General features: G+C 46.0%; 1 long non-coding RNA gene across 1 annotated transcript in view; it reads right to left on the bottom strand.

Moving 5' to 3' along the window:
• Positions 1-1251: 1251 nt before the first annotated feature.
• Positions 1252-20472, bottom strand: part of LOC128326496 (uncharacterized) — a 29508-nt gene continuing 10287 nt past the window's right edge. Inside the window, exons 2-3 of the long non-coding RNA XR_008308083.1 lie at positions 18101-18239; positions 1252-2148 (exon numbers count right to left, since the gene is read on the bottom strand). This is a non-coding gene — a long non-coding RNA (uncharacterized LOC128326496). The remainder of the gene's footprint in view (positions 2149-18100; positions 18240-20472) is intronic.

Below are 20472 nucleotides of genomic sequence, written 5' to 3'. Positions count from 1 at the left end.
GGAATTGTCCCCTTAAAGGACTGCTTTGGTGTGCCTTTGGATGGGTGACTACATGTGACTGATTACTGTCTGCTGTAAGATATTCTCCTTAGTGAATGGGGCCATAAGTCAGTGGTAGAACATCTGCTTTGCATGCAGGAGTTTCTCAAGTTTAATTCCTGATATCTGTTCTCCAGGTAAGGCTGGGAAAGACTCCTGCCTGAGCCGCTTCCAGTCAGTGTATGTAGACAATACTGAGATTGATAAGCAGTGGTCTGGCTCGGTGTTCTTACCTCTGGACTTAGGGGCCAAAGTCTAGGCCCTCCACCCACCCGGGGGCCTGCAAGACTTCCTTAGTCTGTCCTGGGTGGTGTGGTCACATCTGGCCCACAATGTGCCAGACAACTGAGTATGATTATGACCTGTGCCGGGTGCTTTAGAGACAGAGAGGGGAGTGGGCAAAGAAATAAGTGGGATGGGAATATGTTAAGCTGCATGTTGAAATGTTTCTGCTAATACATATTTGCATGAATATACCTGCTTTATATTGTTACATTTTTATGAGTTCAGTTGCTTTTTGTACCCTCAAACTACCCTGTGTTAAAAATACTGTTTGTCACTCTGTGTGTGCATAAAGAGATGATGCTTAACTTGTGTGTGTGTGTGTGTGTGTGTGCGTGCGTGCGTGCGGGGGGTGGGGCGGCTCCAAAGGCCTTTAGGTCCAGGCTCCAAAAATACCTAAGTGCACCTTTGGTCTGACTCGGGAAAAGGTATCTTCCGATCTGTGTTCACAGCCCTGATGAATGAAGTCATGAAACTCATTGGATGCTGTGGGAAAGTTGTTCGTTCAGCTTACAGAGATGTTGTGAAGATAAAATGGGATAAGCCCAAGCATGGCACTCTCAGCTCATTGGAGGAAAGGTGGGATACCCATGTTATAGGTAGGTAGACTAGACAGATCCTTATCTCCAGTATAGCAGTTGCCAAAAGCACATTATTAAAATACCAACAGCCCCTTCAGTGAAATGTTAGGTTCACATATTCTGAACCTAAGGAAATAACTATGGTGTTTAGCAGCTGTCTAACAGGAACAGAAAGAAGTGGCCACCTTAATAGCATTCCAGATTATTAAAGCTTTGTTTCCCAAACCTTCCACCTATAATTTTATGGGCGTTCCAGTCAGATGCACAAACCTACTCAGGCACAGCTAAGTACTCCAATAAACTCACAACTCTAAAATTATTATTTATACATAGTAAACTGAGTCTTGACTAATAAATGGAGTCTTTAATCTGTTCTTGTTACCTATTTTAGCTTCTCATATTTTGTTTAAAAAAAAAAGTGTGGCAAATGGGCAGTTCTTTGTGTTTCTTCAAAATCTGATCCCAAACAACAACATTATGGCTTTCTCACAGAAGATTTGTTACTTTTAAAAGGGAACTTTTGACTTGTGCTCTATGTTTTCTTTACAACAATTGAAAGATTGAATTGTTAGCATTGATGCTAATGAAGAAAGCACCAATGGAACTAACATGGAAAATGAAGGTGTGCCTAAAGGCCAAATGATATGTTACATTAAATGCATAATTTGGCTCTAAGTGGTGGTTGTTTCAAGCTGAAATAGTAGTGATGGTCCCTGATTAAGAGTGGGCAAGGGGAGAGCAGGGAATAGCAGCCACGGGGAGAGCAATCCAAATCAGGATGTGGTGGGGGGAAGGGTAAAAGCTCCCCTCTCTCTGATTCTATTCTGTGACCCCCCCTCCCCAACTGATAGACTTTTATTAGAGAATGTTTAACATATGGTTTACAAAAGCAACAGTGAATAGAATTTCCCGATAAAACACGGCCGCGTACTAACAAATGTGTGGTTGCAATGGTAGAGAGAATATAGCACTGTACGCGAGTTCCTACGGGTTTGGGTAGAGAGTTCAATGAGAGGAATGTCCAAAAGGTCCAAGGGAGGGACAGATCCCAGCCTCATTTTGCGTGTGGCTGGCAGGGCCGTGCCAGTCTTCTTCTGCCAATTGCAGCCTCTGGACGTAGGTCCTTGACGACGGAGGGTCTTCTCCAGGTCCAGGGGGTCCTCCAGGGGTGTTGTCAGCAGGAGTTCCTGGCGTGGTCAGCCGCTGTGCTGGCATGGTTCGTTTAGCATGCAGATATGTTATAGATCTAATTAAGATTGGAAAAACCAAGCACACAGGACTAAACTATACATTTAATGTAACTTGTAATTTGCCCTTCCAACACAAGACTGTGGAAAGAGCTAAAATACCTGAAAATATTTCTGGTTGCTTAGTTAAGTAGCCCATGTGTCTGTAGTAAGGAATGGCCATTCACTGGAATTTAATGGTGTACAGTAGCTTAATGTCGGGATACCACCTCCATAGCGGTTAAGAAGTAAACAGAATGACCCAGTTCACACATAATGCAGAACTGTGGCTTCAATGGACCCACAGTTCTGCGCCCGCTCCCCCTGCTCTCCTGTCCGCATTCGGGAGACAGGGAAAGCTGCCTCTCTGCAGTCAGCAAGACTGCAGAGAAGTGGAGGAGCTGGCTGTGTGGGCTTCCTTCTTGATAGGAGGGCAGCTTGCACAGCCAATCAGGCCAGAGTGAGCGGGGAGCTCCACTCTTGCACCACAAAACCAGTTAAGGGCGGTGAAACTCCACTCGGAGGGAAAATGCAGGTTCCTTTTTGCCCTTAACTCCAGTTTGCTGAATTTAGATGTGTGACTTTGAAAACCAGAGGTGAAGGAACTTCTGGTTTCCTATTTTGTCTGAATTTGGTCAGAAAGATTTGTGGTTCTTTCCAGCATTCCAAGCTGGTTTATCTTGTGTCCTCCTCTTATACCCTGGAATAACCAGCCCTTGGGTGACTTGTCACATGGTGGCAGCCAGGAACCTATAAATTTAGGCTTAGCTCACTATCCAGCCATTATTTGTAGTTGCCACCAATCTCCTCCCTTCCCTCAGATCCTTTTCTGGTACACAAAGGGCTTAGGAGAGAACAACAACAGAAACAAAGAAGTAGGTCTTCTCCCATTTGCACAGGGATATGGAGAGGGTAAGAAACAGTGGAAGCCCTCTCCTATTGCTTAGAAAGGATTCCTGCTGTTTTTTACCTTCTCAAAAATGGCAGTGTAAACAGAATATCTGGTGAGGAGATCTGTGTGGTACTGATGTCCTGCTCACCAGAGGGCCGAGGGCACTCAGCACTGGCAAGCGGATTTGTAGATGCCCGCTGACAAATCTGAATAGGGCTGACCCATATACCTTTTAACAACTATTCTAGTATATGACCTCTGTGTACCATATTATGAGCCTGTACAAACATCTTCAGATAAGGCCTGCTAAAATGCCATTATTACCTGTGTGGCAAGTTTGGAGTTGTAGGCAAGAAATTCCACATGATTTTTTTTTCAGGGAAGGGGGGAATCTATATATTTAATTCTCCTGGGTGAGCCTTGGAATGTGCGTCCCGGTGCCCAGCTGATTGGCTGGGTGGCGGAGGCGCCTGATTGGCTGAGGCGCACCCAGGAGAATTGGTCACTGTGGCAGGCCTGGCTGCAGTGGTAGGCCTGGCTGCGGTGATGGGCTGGCTCAGCCATGGAGGCGAGGTGGCAGCAGGCCTGGTAGCGGAGGTGAGGAGGCGGCAGGCCCGGTGGCGGCGGCACTTGGCCCGGCAGCCTGGGCCCAGCACGGGCTGGCCGGAGACTGGGGCAGAAGGTGGGGGGCGGAGGTAGCTGGCCCCAAAGAGCGCACAGATACTCTGTGCGGGGTCGGTTAATATATACATAAAATATGTAAATAGGAATCTAATCTGGCTATGCATCTGGGGCATCAACCCCCCCCCTTTTACCCTCCTGTGGACACCCATGCTGTAGCGTGCACACACATGTGCACACACGGGCGCCCCAGGACTGTGGAATGCACTTCCTGCTGAGATTAGAGCTGCTCCATCCCTGTTGGCTTTTAGGAAACAATTAAAGACACATCTTTCAGCCAAGCTTTTTAGTTGGTGTGTTTTTATAGATATTTTGATCTGATTTTAATATGTTTTAACTGTTACATTCTTGGTTTGTTTTATGCTATAAACTGCCTAGAGACTTTGGTAGTGGGCAGTATACAAATTAAATAAGTAAGTAAGTAAATAAATAAATATCTCGCCCCAGAGCAGAATAGGGAAGTGATGTCATAATCACATCAACCAACAGTGGTGTGTTTTCAGTCTCTTTCCAGGATTGGAGTTTTTAGCTAACTTTCAATTACTTTTTAGAAAAATACTTTTTTTAGGAAACAGTTTTCAAGTACATTTTAAAGGAAACAGCTATACCAATGATTCCCCCCCACCCCGCTACAATATGTATTGTATGAATAACAGTTGACAACACAATGAATTCTGAAATTCAGGAAAAATCCCCATTGTGCAAGGTCTCTCTTGCAGTTGCAGTGTGTAAAGGTGGGGGGGGGGAGTGGTTTTTGCTTCTCTCACTTCCCTGGAAAAGCCCTGTCTGTGCATAGCCTTCACAGGCATATTGCTGGATGAAAAAAAGGGCTTTTGCAGGGAGAGGAGAGAACTAAGCATGGCTTCCCTCTCCCACGTGCTGCAGCTACGGGGCAGGTCTCACGCCGAGTTGGATTCCTGGCTGCTTGTAAGGATAGAACTGATGTGGCCCAACAGAGGGTGCCCAGCAGTGCCACAAATGCTCCACTTTGTTCAGCCAATTGCAACTCGGGTTTGCCAAGTCCATAACAGGCAGCACCTCAGCTTACAGTAGGTGCAAACCTGAGACACGCCCCACAAGCACTAGCACCCCCGTGGACCAGGTGCTTCTGTTGAAAGCATACACAGAATCCAGGCTCCCTTTCTAGACAAAAGCTCAACATTATAGAATGAGGTGGTTCAGATCCTGGTGGTATTATGAGAACAATGGCAAGCGAAGCAGAAAAGATTGCTCTCCAAGGTACTATTGCTGTAGAGACAGGTCTATCATGTGCTGCACTGGTGAGTTCCAGAGGCTCCTTGTAGTGTGACAAGCTGAAAAATTATGGATTCTTTGGCTAACATAGCAGCTGTGTGTGTGTGTGTGTGTGTGTGTGTGTGTGTGTGTGTGTGTGTGTTTAGATCAAGGGTCAAATGATCACTCTGAAATCTGCCAGACCCAGTTTTTGCTTCTCTCTTCCCAGGGGCCTGAAGATGATTGAGCAAAGCCTGGGGGCTTGTGAAACACTTTGCAGGACATGAGATTTGACTGACCATCTGCTGCACTTGGCTTAATGGCCACACTTATATAGGCCTGCTTTAGGAATGAAGCCCTGCTACAATCTAGAAAGAAGAAGATTCCTTGCCTGAACCCCATTTTACACACACACACCTTCTGCCGAGCCTTCTGCTCTCAGATATTCTATTATTCAAATTTACTGGGAGCCTGTAACACCTGTGTGAATAAGTCTCCCCTTCTCTAAAGGTCTGAAGACCCAAACGTTTGGAATATTCCTCCTGCCACCTGGAGAAAAGAAGAGGCCATTTTGCCTTCCTGTGTGTGCTCAGTGACTTACTTCAGCTTGGATCCTGGCCTGCAAGGTTGCCAACCTTTTATTGCCCTGGCTCCTGTGAATTTAAAAGCAGCTTGACATACAAAAAATAAGCCAGTGAAGCTTTTGCGCAAATGGAAATGAAGATGGGGAAATCTCCAGTTTAATTTCTATATGCCAAGTTACTTCTAAAGGCACAGGAGCAGGATTATTTAGAGAGTTGGCAACCCTGCCTGCTTGTACCCCATGCTGACCATTGGGGCCTGGGAGTCCTGCCATACTTGTATATATTCAAAAAGTGGCAGTTGCTGGGCTGGATCCCTGGACCGGGTATGTTTTCCTGGTTGCCATGGCGCTGAGGTTCCGACGTGTGATGGAGGCTGGAAGTTACACTGCTGCCCTTGAACCCTCTGGACTCAGCTGTTGGCAGGAGGGCTTTCCAGACTTTCCTGCTGCTCACGCCAGTTTTTCACCTATACTTGGCTGTGAAGGAGTGCTGCTGAACATGGCTTCAATCAAGGAGTTCAGAGTAAGTCTTCGCCATTGTGCACCAAATAGCTTGTTTTTGCGGAGGTGGGAATAGAGCATTGAGGGTTGGATTTTGGTCAGGGTGGGGAATTCTAGGATGTGAGTCCATCCTGGACCCTTTGGAGTGACACAGGCAGACACTAATTAGGTCGGCCTATTTCACTCCTGACACAAACTGATTTCTGCTTTCCTTTGTAGGACATAGGAAAGAGATGCCCCTTACTCCACAGTGTGGGCACTGGGCTGCCTCAAAGAGGAAGTTCCTATGGCTCCCCTCTGGTAAGATTTCCTGTTCCCCATGGATTATTAGGATCTATTGTTTATTTTACTGTTTGTTTATTTGTAGTACATTTGAATACTACATGACTGCACAACTTTGGCCCTCCTGCAGCTGTTGGACTACAGCTTCCATAATCCCTGACTATTGGCTACTGTGGCTGGGGATTATGGGAGCTGTAGTCCAAAACCAGCTGGAGGGCCAAAGTTGTGCATCCTACTGCTTGTAGTAGCACTCTCAGGAAAAGTGGACTTGACAGGATTTCCTCAGCCAAGTAAGTCACTTCCCTGTCTGCAAGGAGCTCCCAATCTAAATTGTAACTGTTGGAAAGGCAGAAAGAGCAGGCAAAGGGAGCTAAGAGGGAGACAGAAGGAGATAAGAGGAGGTGATCTGTCTGAGCAAATGTAATTATGCCTCTTTGGGTTTGGGGTGAGGATCCAGGGTTTAGGCACAGGAGCAGAGGGATGGGGCATGCACATTTAGCTGTCCAGGGTTCACAATAAAGATGGAGATTCTGTATGTTGAAATGTCCTCTAGTCTGCTCTGTGATGATGGGGGCTACAAGGTAGTTAGAGTGCCTGACCCACAGCCCATCAATACCTTAGAACATAAGAACAGACCTGCTGGATCAGGCACAAGGCCCACCTAGTCCAGCATCCTGTTTCACACAGTGGCCCACCAGATGCCTCTGAGAAGCCCACAAGCAAGAGGTATGTGCATGCCCTCTCTCCTGCTGTTTCTCCCCTGCAACTGGTATTGAGAGGCATTGTGCCTCTGACACTGGAGATGGCCCACAGCCAACAGATTAGTAGCCACCTGTCCACCATGAATCTGCCTAAGCCCCTTTTAAAGCCATCCAAGCTGGTGGCCATCACCACATCCCATGGCAAGGAATTCCATAGATTATGTGCTGTGTGAAAAAGTACTTTCTCTTGTCGGTCCTAGATTTCCCAACCTTCAGTATCATGGGGTGACCCCTGGTTTTAATTTTATAAGAGAGGAAGAAAAATTTCTCTCTGTCCACCCTCTCCACTCTATGCATAATTTTATACACCTCAATCATGTCTCCCCTTAGTCGCCTCTTTTCCAAGGTAAAGAGGCCCAGATGCTGTAGCCTAGCCTCATAAGGAAGGTGCTTCAGGCCCCTGATCATCTTCGTTGCCCTCTTCTGCACTTTTTCCAGTTCTACAATGTCCTTTTTTAGATGTGGTGACCAGAATTGTATGCAGTACTTCAGATGTGGCCGCACCATAGATTTGTATAAGGGCATTATAATATTAGCATTTTTATTTTCAATCTACTTCCTAATGAATCCTAGCATGGAATTAGCCTTCTTCACAGCTGCCGCACACTGAGACGCCACTTTCAATGAGCTGTCCACCACGACCCCAAGATCTCCCTCCTGGTCAGTCCCATCAGCATATCCCATCATCATATATGTGAATTTGGTGTTTTTTGCTCAATGTGCATCACTTTACACTTGCTTACATTGAACCGCATTTGCCATTTTGTCGCTCAGTCCCCCAGTTTGGAGAGATCTTTTTGGAGTTCCTCACAATCTGTTGTGGATTTCACTACCCTAAATAGTTTAGTGTCATCTGCAAATCTGGCAACTTCGCTGGTCACCCCAACTTCTAGATAATTTATTAACAAGTTAAAGAGTCCCAGTCCCAGTACCCATCCCTGAGAGACCCCACTTCCTACCTACCTCCATTGTGAAAACTGTCCATTTATTCCTACTCTCTGTTTCCTGTCCTTCAACCAGTTACTGATCCACACATGAACCTGTCCCTTTATTCCATCACTGCTAAGTTTACTCAAGAGCCTTTGATGGGGAACTTTATCAAAAGCTTTTGGGAAGTCCAAGTATACTATGTGAACCGGATTGCCTTTATCCACATGCCTGTTGACACTCTCAAAGAACTCCAAAAGGTTAGTGAGGCAAAACTTTCCCTTGCAGGAGCCATGCTGGTTCTCCTTCAACAAGGCCTTTTCTTCTATATGCTTAACAATTTTGTCCTTAAGTATGTTTTCCATCAATTTACCCGAAACAAAAGTCAAGTTGACCAGCCTGTAATTTCCTGGATCCTCCCCAGATCCCTTTTTGAAAATCGGAGTCACATTGCCTACTTTCCAGTCCTCTGGTACAGAGCCTGATTGTAGGGACAAGTTATAAGGGAACCTCCACATCCCCATGGATGGATGTCTGAAGGCTGCAGGTGCAGATCTGATTTAGTAAGGAGTTTCTTGTAAAGTAGATATTAAATGATAGTGTATGGTGAATAAGAATCATCCATCTTCCACACTTCATGGCCATTAATTTTAACTTGACAATGTGGAGAAGCAGGCTCTGATTCTGCCACACTTAAAATGCTGTCAGGAAGCAGTTCATTTGCCTCATCCTTATTATGTGGTGAATAAGTAATCGAATGGACAGCACACTTGCAAACCTTAGCAAAGTTTTCCCTTTCTTTTGCACCTGTTGCAAGCAACCTTCCATGCAGGACAGTGAGCAAAATTGGCTGTGGGCAGAATCTCAACATCGGTAGCAGTGGTAGCTCCTCCTTTCTTGTGCTGCCACTTTCTGGGGCAGTGCCATATGATAAGATTGGGACTGGAAGGATTTAAACAGAACAGCCTGGATTTCAGGAAGTTGGGTTTGGGGTACCAAAGAGAACAATTTGGCACAGTGAAGAGCATTTTCCACCCTCCTAGATAGCTCTATAAATTTATCCAAGGTGTAGGAGTAGATAAGTGAGACTGGATGTAAAAGAGCCAAAACAAAATAACAGTATTGTAGGAAGCAGAATAAGAGGAAACTTTTGGTTAATCAGCCAGATTTGCTTGCTTGTTATAGTTTCAGAGAAGTGAAGGAATGAAGTCAAGGTGGGCTGGGAGCAGTTTCCCCGCAGCCTTTTGTCAAAACCAATCCCTCTCCTTGCTAACGCTCTATCGTTATTTTATTGTGATAAAATCCTTCTCCCTGTGCCAGCTCCCCTTAACTTACCTGACTCCACCCTAGTTCACCTCACAGAACCTAGACAATTCTCCTCCCAAGGCCTCCTTGGGCTCCCACCTTCTCAGGACACAGGTGAAGGGCTGCTTCTCCTGAGTGGGGACTCCTCCGGCCCTCCACATCCTTGCTTTCATTGCTCCTTCTGGGTCTTGCGCTCAGGAAGAAGACGGCCTTTCCCGGCTGGGGATCTTCTCCTCCCAGCCACCTTCTGGCTCTCATGGCCAACCACCTTGGTGCTCCTTTCTCTCTCAGACTGCTGCTGATTCTCTTCCCCTCTCCTGAGGTAACTCCTCAAAGTATCCCTGTCTTCTGTCTTTACCTGAAGATCTTCACCCAGAGACTCTCTGCTGAGCAGAGGACAGGTTCATGGATCCAGCTGCTGATTTCTCCAGAGCTTTTCTTCTTTCTCTTCTTCATCCAAACCAAATTTACCCCCTTTGGTGTTATCACATTCACATCTCAAGATGTGTTCAAGATTTACTTCAGACATTAGTTCATCTCTCAGTGAATGATAAGTCCAAGAATGTATCTCTGTCTTTCACTGGAGACCTTAGCCTCTCATTTCTCTGTCTTATGACTGGGAGAAGAACATCTAACACAATAAACAAAAATCAATCCTGTAAAGGATGGGACTAAGTGAATTCTGCACACAAGCCTTCACGCAGAGCCTTAAACCCATCAACAAAAAGCATTAAGAGAACTGGAAGTGGTCCTTTGAGTCAGCGACCATTTCTCTCTCATCTTTCATTCACAGAGGTCTATCACTGAAGAAGCCACGGCTCCAGATATCAGGGCCGAGGATGGCAGCCTGGACGGGAAGATACCTGAAGTTCCCTGAGGTGTTTTTCTGTCCTCTCAGCACTGGTTCTGGAGTGCATCTAACACCACTGAATGGCAACAGGCACAGGACAGACAAAATCAAATTGTCCTTTAACATAGAATAATTAGCTATGGAATTCACTGCTACAAGATGTGGTGGTGTCTGCTAGCTTTCAAATCACAGCGATAGTTTCCTGGAGGCATTCAGCTGTCTACTGTTGGAAGCAGAGTACTGAGTTAGATTTGGTATGATTGAACAGGACTATTCTGATGTATTCATGCCATTATGTATTGTGTCTTGTTTCTCATTGCAGTGTCTTGAAGCCAGAGGATGATGCTGATAAAATACTGCTTGAGACTGTTGCCACCAAATGGTCTTGCAAGGTGAGGCGTTTCTAAACAACGTGGCAGAAGAAGAGTAATCTCTTGAAGAGGTTAGGAATGAACATCCAGTCTCTTCCATGGAAGGATTGTGGGTTGGATGTCTATGTCCCCCATGTTGCCTAGTAATAGACAGAATGTGGGATGGCTCCATTCCTAGATGTTACAGGATGGGAAGAATGTTGGTCGATGGGTTGAGATAAAATTTGGGGCTCCACTACAAATTACTGATGCACACACAGAAGACCCCTATTGTGAAGAGGGTTCCAGACCTAAATTTCCCCTTTCAGACACGCATCTGGATCCCCACAGGGAGAGGAAGAAGTTTGGGAAGGGAATTACAGAAGTTATTAGAATTAGAGAAGTGATGGCTGGGACAGGATTCTGCACCCCGTCACCTCTGCTGCTTGTCTGTTCCAATCACAACTCTTTCTGGTTTGCCTTTCAGGGGTTTGCATAGCATGTGACAGAAGTGGCCGAAGGATCCTTAAAACACTGATTTACCTCAGGTGCTGCCCAGAGGGTTCTTTCCAGCAAATATCTGAAGTCTCTTGATCTCAGAGGCATCTCTTCTATGCAAGGGCCATCCCTTCATATCAAAGCTCATAGGCCCAAACAACACTTTTGGCTGAACCTTATTTTTGATTCTGTCATCCTAATTGTCCCTTCTTTTTTAAAAAAATATTATCTATTCCTGTTCTGCAGCAATAGGACAGAAGAGGACATCTAAAATAAGTAGATTTATGAGGTTTGGTTCCTCTCAGGGGAGTGCAACATGTGATGATCGGGGGTCTCCCCCCCCCCGACATATGCATTGTTACGAACCAAAGAGGTTCTTACCCACTCTGAGGGATTCTGGCTTATAAATGTGTGAAGAGTGCAAGGAACCAGACCAAAGATGTCTTTTATAACTTTTACTTGAGAAATATGTGTTTAATACTGTTCACAGTTGAATTTCTCTCTAACCGAATCAAACATAGATGGGCACCGACCTTTGGGCTTTAGAAGAAAGTGGATATTTTTGTTTTTAGATTCAAAAAAAGTTTTGGCTGTATGACCTTTCCTTTTTTTTGAACTTATAGACAGCTCTGACTATTGGACTGGCTGATTGACAAAACATCTTTTTCATTTTTTGGTCTACAGTGTAGTTGAGTTTGCAGACTGACTGTTTCAGGCAGTCTTTTGGTTATGCACCTATTTATGATACATAATCTTATCTTTTTATGTTAATCTTTCTAAGATGATAATTTTAAGATTCCTTCTTTTTCTTTTTCTCTCCCCCTGCCTCTTTTTTAGAATGTACTAACTAATGAAAAGCTGCATTGAAGTAATTATTTAATGTCTGTTGGTTGAAACTCGGTTTGATATCTGAAAGAACACATAAACCAGTCCTAAATCTGATTGTTATTACACGATCAATTCTTATGATATAGATAGTAAATCTGTATTTTTTCAATTGTATTTTACTACAGTATATAGAAGCTTAGAGATGTCTTCAATCTCTCTGATTCAATTTTTTCTCTTGCCTTTTGAATTCTCTCAATAGAAATTAATAAAATCTTGATTTTTTTGGGGGGGGAGAAATAGATTCAAACAGACACAGCAATGACTGGGTTCTGGCAGGGAAAGACTAACAATTTTACTTAAATGTGAGGCAGTTTTGTAGGGAAGGAGGAGGGAAGCGGGAAGAGGAAAAGGACAGAGGGGAAAGTCCATTACCAAACAAGCAGGGAAAACAATAAATGGCTAATTCAGTTTCTCCCTTCAGTAAAGATGATGGGGTTTGATGATGAAGCTGGGGAGTGAGAAATGCTGCAGCACTGGAGAGGGGAGACGGCATGTCTTCTGGGATCTGCCCTCTCATCTTCTGGACCAGACTTCCACTTCTTATAGTCTTCTAGGATGTTGATCGTTTTGAGGGTTTCTCCCTTCTCATATGTCATTGGGGTGCAATTATGTCATCTCCCACACCAACTGGTCTCAGAATATGTCGTTCTGTCCTCATCCTCTGGTCCTGCCATCATGGTTGACTCCACATTATGGCCCTTATCTCTCTGGTACCCCTAGTTTGGTACAGGAAGTTTCTTATCAGTTGTAACAACTTTACCCTGGCCCCCTTTCTTCAGCCTTTATTGATAAGGTTGAGCATCTGCAAAGGATGGAACCGTGCCCCCATATGCTGCATGGGCAGACTGCTTGAAGACAGATGCAGTGACGATTGGGCTGCACTAGGGGGCGACAAGCAGTGGTGTTGGTAGCCACGCCATCTGGTAAAAACCTTATACTACCTTTCTCACTGCTCCTTCACCGCCCTTCGGTGGATTTCCCTGATGCTGAAAGGCATCATCTCATACTGCATAAGAAGGCAATGGTAAACCCTTCCTGTATTCTATCAAGAAAAACATATGGCTCTGTGGTCGCCAGGAGTCGACAGCGACTCAATGGTACTTTCCCTTTTTCCTTTTACTGGTACAGGGAAATCCTCGCTAGATTCCCCTTTACAAGTATTGCTGCTTGAACCACTGAACAGGTTCAAGCCAAATGGACTGGACTGGCCGGTTGGTTAGACTGAACCGAATGAATACAGTACGGTTAAAATTCGATTTGAATTCAAACCGAACTGCGTTTTTGGGTTCGTGTACACCTCTATTCACAATATCCTTGGCCAGCATTATCTCTTCCTCTTGTCAGCTGCAGCAGTAAGCCTGTATCTAAATCTGAAGCAGAGAATAGTTTAATAAATATAGGAAAGAAGGAAAGGACTGGGGTGTCTGTAACAGCATGCAGAATATTGCCTCCAAAGTGTTCATGCCCTCATGCAGAATCAGGCTCCCCCATGTCCGTTTTGGGATGTATAATACCCACTCAGGTGTAGGATTCTTTTACCTAAGAGGCTGGCCTATTGCTAGTCAGCACAGAGGATGACGACTTAGATGGGAGATGTACCACCAGTTCCTCAAATTAATGTTTCAAGTGATTATGGAACTGGAGAATCTTCCCCGTGAACCCAGTGGGGCATTGGGGCTTTTTAGTGTTTAGTTCTTAGAACTCTGACCACTATTCAAGGATGTATTTTCTCTCCCCGTCACATCCTGAAGGCATCCAGCTGTTCCCTCTTGAAAACAGGGTGCTGGAATACACTTTCCTGTCTTCTGATCCAACAGAGGTGTTCATATGTCAGGAATAGGGATGTGCATGGTCCTGTGTTCGGCCGGTTTGGCAGCGGGAGTGGTGGTGTTACCTTTTAAGGAGCAGGGAGAGTGCCCTTAACCCCCCCCACCCCGGTTTTCCCCGCTAGCAAAGTCGCCAAAATCACTGGCTTGGGGGGTGGGTGAGGTGGTGGCAGTGACGAACTAGAGGCACAGATGCTCTGTGCTGGATCAGCTGGTATAATATATTTCACTGTATCTTTATTAAAATCAGTACTAAATGTTTCATTGGGGTGGGTATTCGTTTGCCAGTACGGTGTTGATAAATGTCCTTTTCTCAAACTATGGCAATCTGATGGTCCAAAAACCTGCTGACTTAAGACCAGAGTTAAGGCTACCTCTTCATTTTGGCTCAAGCTCCACAAAGCCGGGAAATGCCTCAACAAACATTCCACCTGATCAGTAATGATGTTGTGCGTGTTGCAAATTGTGTTCATAATTTGCCCTCCATGCACCCATACATTTCCTTGGTCTTTAGGCCCAAATTAAGATGTGGAAGATGGAGAGCACCAAAGATGCCCATGTGGATCCATGGTGGACAAGTTGTAAGGCAGCGCAATTTGTAACATTGAACAATATTCTTACTAATCACATTGTTCTTCTGTTAAGGCATCAGCCTTTGGTTCCAGTTTCCAGGCTTTGTGGAGCTTGAGCCAAAGTGAAATGCCCTAAACTCTCGGCTTAAACTGGAAGGTTTTTTAATCATCAAATGATTGTTTTGCTTTTGGCTAAAAAAAAAGACTGTTTATATTCACTTTGACTGACTGTAGTAGCGGAGAAATGCTTGACTAACAAGCAGAAAGTTGCCGGTTTGAATCCCTGCTGGTACTATATTGGGCAGCAGCGATATAGGAAGATGCTGAAAGGCATCATCTCATACTGCGTGGGAGGAGGCAATGTATTCTACCAAAAGAAAATGTATTCTCCCCTCCTGTATTCTACCAAAGAAAACCATAGAGCTCTGTGGGCGCCAGGAGTCGAAATCGACTTGATGGCACACTTTACCTTTATCTTAGTGCTTTAATGAACTATATATGCTTTAACTTGCATATCGGAGCACCTCGTTCCAGCCATTACTGTCGAAAGCCATTTGCTTTAATCATAAGACTGGGATATGCTGCTACTATGGTGTGTTTTTGTTAAACTAAGGCCTGCCACCATGGCAGCCATTTTGTTAATATGAATCACAATGGTAGAACATTAAACAAAATGGCCTCAGAGAGGAAATAGAAAACCTTGCAACTTCTGTCTGGACCTAATAGTTAAAGTCATCTTTAATTTTTTGCAATAAAAGCACACAAAAGTATAAACCAAAATAGAAAACAAAAGAAAACCCCTAGCAAAATCAAGTAAACCCATCAAATATGAACTAAATTGAAAATCATAAAAGAAACAAAAAAATCAATAAAAATGCAGGTCTTTACACAGTTGTTCACACATGTTATTAAGAAAAGCATTCAAGGCATTAAGCAGACCAGATAAAATCACAAAGCATCCACAAGTGGGGGGTGGGAATCCAATGTGGGAATGGGGTGTGCAGTAACACTTGCCTCTGGTGCTTTCCCTGACAAATATCACCTCTAAAGCAGCTCTTTGCCTTTGAAATTGGCATGCTGTGGTTCTGAATCAACCTCCCCGTGGCTGTTCTGTGACATAAAATGGCCGCTTCTGGTCCACTTCCTACATTAAGCTCACCTGGTAATGACTAAGGCAGTGATGTCTAAGGCCTTTTGAAGCCCTGGAAAGCTCAAAGCACCCATTTTTCTCCTCTCTCTCATTCACAGAGTTCTTTCATCCCAAGGGCCAAGACGCCACACGGCAGCAATGAGGAGGAGGAGTTGGACTATACCACCAGTTCACCCAGGTACTTTTCTCATTTGAAGGGCAACTCCAGGGATCATAGAGCTGGATCACCTTCCCTGGGAGCTGGTGGGGGGCATGGTTGGGGGCTGTTCAGTTTAGCCCAAAGAAGCCTGCAAGGGTATATTAGTATTTGTGAAAGGTTTGAGTACTACAGAGGAATGTCTTTGCTTCTCTCACCGAACTAGGACAGACGTTCAACCCAAGCAGTTAGGTGCAGGACAGAGACAATGAAATAAGGTTTTCTCCTGACATACCCCATAAGTAAACTTATGGAATCCACTGCCACAAGATATGGTGATGGCCACTAGCTTCAGCATATAAGACATATTACTTATAGGACATAATCATGAATGGCAAGCCAGACCAGTTGAAGATTATTAGCTACTAGTGTTTCAGGCCCGTTGTGATAACGGGCGCTAGTAGGGGAGAGTTCCCCCCCGCCCCACTTCCTCTGGCCTCCCCCCCCCCACGCCCTCCCAGCTGGCCGAGACTTCCTTACCCAAAGCAGCCCGCGACAGTCGGGCGATCAAAAATCCATTTTTTGCGAAGAAGAGAGGAGCTCCGGAACAGAGCTCCTCTCTGTGCTAAGCCAATGCCCAAACTGCTGCTATGGACGCAAAGGACGCCTATTGCGTCCTTTGCGTCCATAGCAGCAGTTTGGGCATTGGCTTAGCACAGAGAGGAGCTCTGTTCCGGAGCTCCTCTCTTCTTCGCAAAAAATGGATTTTTGATCGCCCGACTGTCGCGGGCTGCTCTGGGTAAGGAAGTCTCGGCCAGCTGGGAGGGCGGTTGGCGGCCATGGCGGCGGCCGCGGAGGCATTCTTCTGGGCCGTTTTGGCCCTTAATCATTTGCGGGGGGGGGAGCGGGGAAGGAGTATTTGGGCAGCTGGGAGGGCGGGAGAGTGGGCGGTGGCGGTGGTGGTGGCCGGGCAGACTCTGGGGGCGCCGCTGCCGGTCCGGTCCGCCCCCGCCTCACATTCCCGGCCGGTCTCCCCGGAAGGGCAAGGGCCCCAAGGACTCGCAGCCGCCTGGCTGCGGCGGCGGTGCCAGGCCTCGGCGGCGGCTCTGCCGCCACCTCGGCCGGCTTACCCCGTCACCTCCTCCCCCCGCCCGGCTTCGGCGGCGCGGCTCCACCGCCGCCTTGGCCGCGCTGCATCCTCTGGCCGAGGCGGCGGCTTTGCCACCGCCTCGGCCAGTCTCCTCCTTCCCCGCATTCCCGGCTTCTTCGGGGCGGCCGCTTCTGGCCGCCCAAGATGGCCACCGGGTGCCGGCCCTCATGTCTCCCTTGCCCTGTTCTGCGCCTGCGCTTCGCGCAGGCGCAGAACAGGGCAGGGAGGCACGAACACACGCTTGGTGCCCGTCCACGGACGGACACCAAGCGTTTTATTAGAGAGGATGGCAACATGGAACCACCATCTGTCTGGATGCAGTCAGATGCTGGAAAAGATGGTTTTCTTCATACCCAGCCAGCTTGTGGGCTTCATTGATGCATTTGGCTGTTCACTGTTGGAAACAGGGTGCTGGGCTACATATATCTTTCATCTGATCCACAGGGCTCTTTGTATGCATTGATGTTCTTAAGCCATTTCTCTTGTTTCTCAGAGTCCAGAAGCCACAAAAACGGCTTGTCAAGAGGCTGCTGAACATCTACACAGTAGGAAACTTGTCCTTTGCAGAGGTTAGGAATGAACACCCATTCCCTCAAGTCGATGGGCTGTGGTGTGTGCGCACGCATCCCATGTTCCACAGGAGTAGACCGAATATGGAATGGACCTAGTCTTAGATACTTCAGATGGGAGAGATTTTGGTTGGTGGGATGGTACCCTGGTAGGATAATCAGGGTTCCAGTATACATTAACATACACACATGGAAGAGCCCCACTGTGAAACAAAACTAGGGATGTGCATGAACCAGTTCAGAGGCCCTTTTATGGCCCTCCAAATTGGTTCAAAGGTCCGGGGGGGAGAGTTACCTTCAAGAAGCAGGGAGGGTGCTCTTACTGCCCCCCCCCGCTGCATTTTCCCCGCTGGCACTGTGTTCAAAAACGGTCCTGTGGGGCAGCAGTGTACCTCCTTGCACCCCAGTGCATGTCGGACCAGAAGTGCCTGGTGCACATGCACATGTCACCCATGTGCACTGGGCACTTTCAATCCAATGCGCACTGGGGCGGCAAGGAGGTATGCTGCCGCCCTGCGAGACCGTTTTTAAACAGACAGGACAGACAACTGCAAGTACATCTTCACAGGCTGCATAATTAACTCATGGAATTTGTGCCACTGGATATGGGAGTGGCCACGAGCTCTAAACAATCATTAGACCAACTTCTGGAAGATTAGCTTATCTCTTGCTATTAGCCATAAAATCTCTGGGACCCCCATATTCTGAACAAGACTAGATGCTTGGGAGAAAAACCAGGAGTCTTGATGGCCTCTTTGTGAGCTTCCCAAAGGCATCCCAAGAGCCACAGGTGGAAACAAAAGTCTGTACTCAGTTACCTTTAAGGAACAGTCTGAGTGGCCAGGACCCTTCCGAGACAATGATGTACAGCTGCCATCCATCTTCGGGGTGGCGAGGACTAGTTTCCTGCTCAGCATCTCCTTGGACTTCCTGTTAGTCTTCAGAGGGCTGCCATTTCTAACAAGACAGTTATTTAAGTATCAAATCAAGCTTTATTACGGTCAGAGACCAGCATAAAATTACACATTAAATGAAGGTAATACTGGAGAAAAGTTACATGTTGATAAAGGGGATTGCAAATATGATGACAGCTACTGTGAAAATTTTTAAAATAATTTAAAATACTTACAATTTAAAAAGAGACAAATTACTAAAAAGAAACAAGCTACTAAGAAACTAAAATTGCTAAACATACTTTTCCATAATAAAATGCACAGAAAAGATAGAAGGGGAATTTAAATAGTAATATAGCTGAAAATGATTTAATATGTGGTAAAAAGCTAGAATTAAAATTAAGAATGGTTAAAACTATAATGGTTGCCATAAGATGGAATATTACTAAAGATGGTAACGTTACACGGAATTACACTAAATGGTAAAATACACTAAAATACGCTAAATGGTGAAGTTATACTGCATTAATCTAATAAAATATTATGCATTGCTATGGCGCAATTAATATGATACAAAGAATATGGAGGGGAGTGTTATCAGGACTCAAATTGGGGGAGCCCATCAGCTTTCATCTTTGCCGGATGCCAGTCACAGCCGCACAGAACGATCTTTGTGGTGTGGGGGTTAGAGTCAGATAGCAGCAATTGAATATAGAAGTGATTTGTGCGCCCTGGAAGCTTGTTCAGCAGTGGAGAAAAAAGGGCGGCACAAATGTCTCTGTAGAACAGGCAGCATAGAAGGACATGCTCAGTGGTTTCAATTTGCTCTGAGCTGCAGGGGCATAGTTATTTAAGTAGCATTTGTCTCTCCTCTCAGAAGCATCGAGGAGGAAGACAGCTGGCCACAGATTAGTTCTCCTCAGTGAATCTGGGAGAGGTAAGGCACAAAAATCAAGGATGACTTCCTTTGAATCCTCTGCCCACCTTCCCTCTCATGTATAGAGCCAGATTTTTGTCCAGAGGCTGAAGTGATGCTTCCCAATTATATGAGCAGAAAGGCTGGATGTCCAACATCATTTCCTGTTAGGGTGAATTCTCTGGATTGGCCAAGTCTCTCTCTTTCTCTTTCTTCTTTCCTCTTGCCAGAAGAAGGGGCTTGTCAGACATGCCTTCTTCCCTTGCTGATGTCCATGGCTCCAGCAGATGACTCTGGGAACCCTGACTGGAGAGCATCCTTCAAGCCCAGATTTGGGTGCAGACACCCATGGCACTGACCTGGCCCTGAGAAGTCTTCCGACCCATAGCCATTCCCCAAGGCAGGATGTGAGGCCTGAACCTCTTCTTCTCTTCAAGGGAGAACAACAAAGAAATTCAGAGAGATCATCCTGTCCACAGAGCATACCAGTGGAGTGTAAGCGAGGCTCCCTGAACTCCTGGTTGGCCTGGTCAATAAGCCAGGAGCTGAGAGAACTGCCTCCCAAGTAAGCCACAGCATTCCCACAGCTCCTCATTTATCGTTCAGGCCACTGTATCCATCGCCGATATTGTGCTTGCTTTTACTGTTCCCTGTTTCTGCTCACATGGGAACATCAACACACACTCATGTCATGTTCTTCATATGACTGAAGCAAATGAGTTGATTTGACATTTTATTTTGATTTAAATGTATAGTGATATTTGATTGAGAGTTCAGCCTCTTGTTATTCAAGGATATTCTAGGCCTTGCAGTACAGTCTGGACTCCCCTTCTGTCCCAGTTTTCAATCTACTGAGATGACAGCTTCCTTTTAGAAGGAAGAAGCAGGAAGGTTCTGTTCTGCACTGGGTGAGGTGAGGAGACACTTCACCCCTGTGATCTCTCTTGCATGGTCAAACTCAGTCATTCGCTAGTCCACTCCCTCCACCCTTGACACTACACGACCCCATGAGCAGACACCACATCATAACATAAGAACAGCCCTGCTGGATCAGGTCCAAGGCCCATCTAGTCCAGCATCCTGTTTCATACAGTGGCCCATCAAATGCTACTGGAAGCCTACAGCAGGAGTTGGGGGCATGCCCTATCTCCTGCTGTTACTCCCCTGCAACAGGTATTCAGAGGCATCCTGCCTTTGAGGCTAGAGGTGGCCCTCCGACTAGTAGCTATTGATAGACCTCTCCTCCATGAAGTTATCCAAGCCCCTCTTAAAGCCATCCAGGTTGTTGGCTGTCACCACATCTTGTGGCAGAGAATTCCACAAGTTGATTATGCATTGTATGAAAAAGTACTTCCGATTGTTGGTCCTAAATTTCCCGGCA

The sequence above is a fragment of the Hemicordylus capensis genome, chromosome 5, assembly GCF_027244095.1.
Source record: "Hemicordylus capensis ecotype Gifberg chromosome 5, rHemCap1.1.pri, whole genome shotgun sequence".
NCBI classification, from domain to species: domain Eukaryota; kingdom Metazoa; phylum Chordata; class Lepidosauria; order Squamata; family Cordylidae; genus Hemicordylus; species Hemicordylus capensis.
This window is presented reverse-complemented; position numbering and strand designations above follow the sequence as displayed.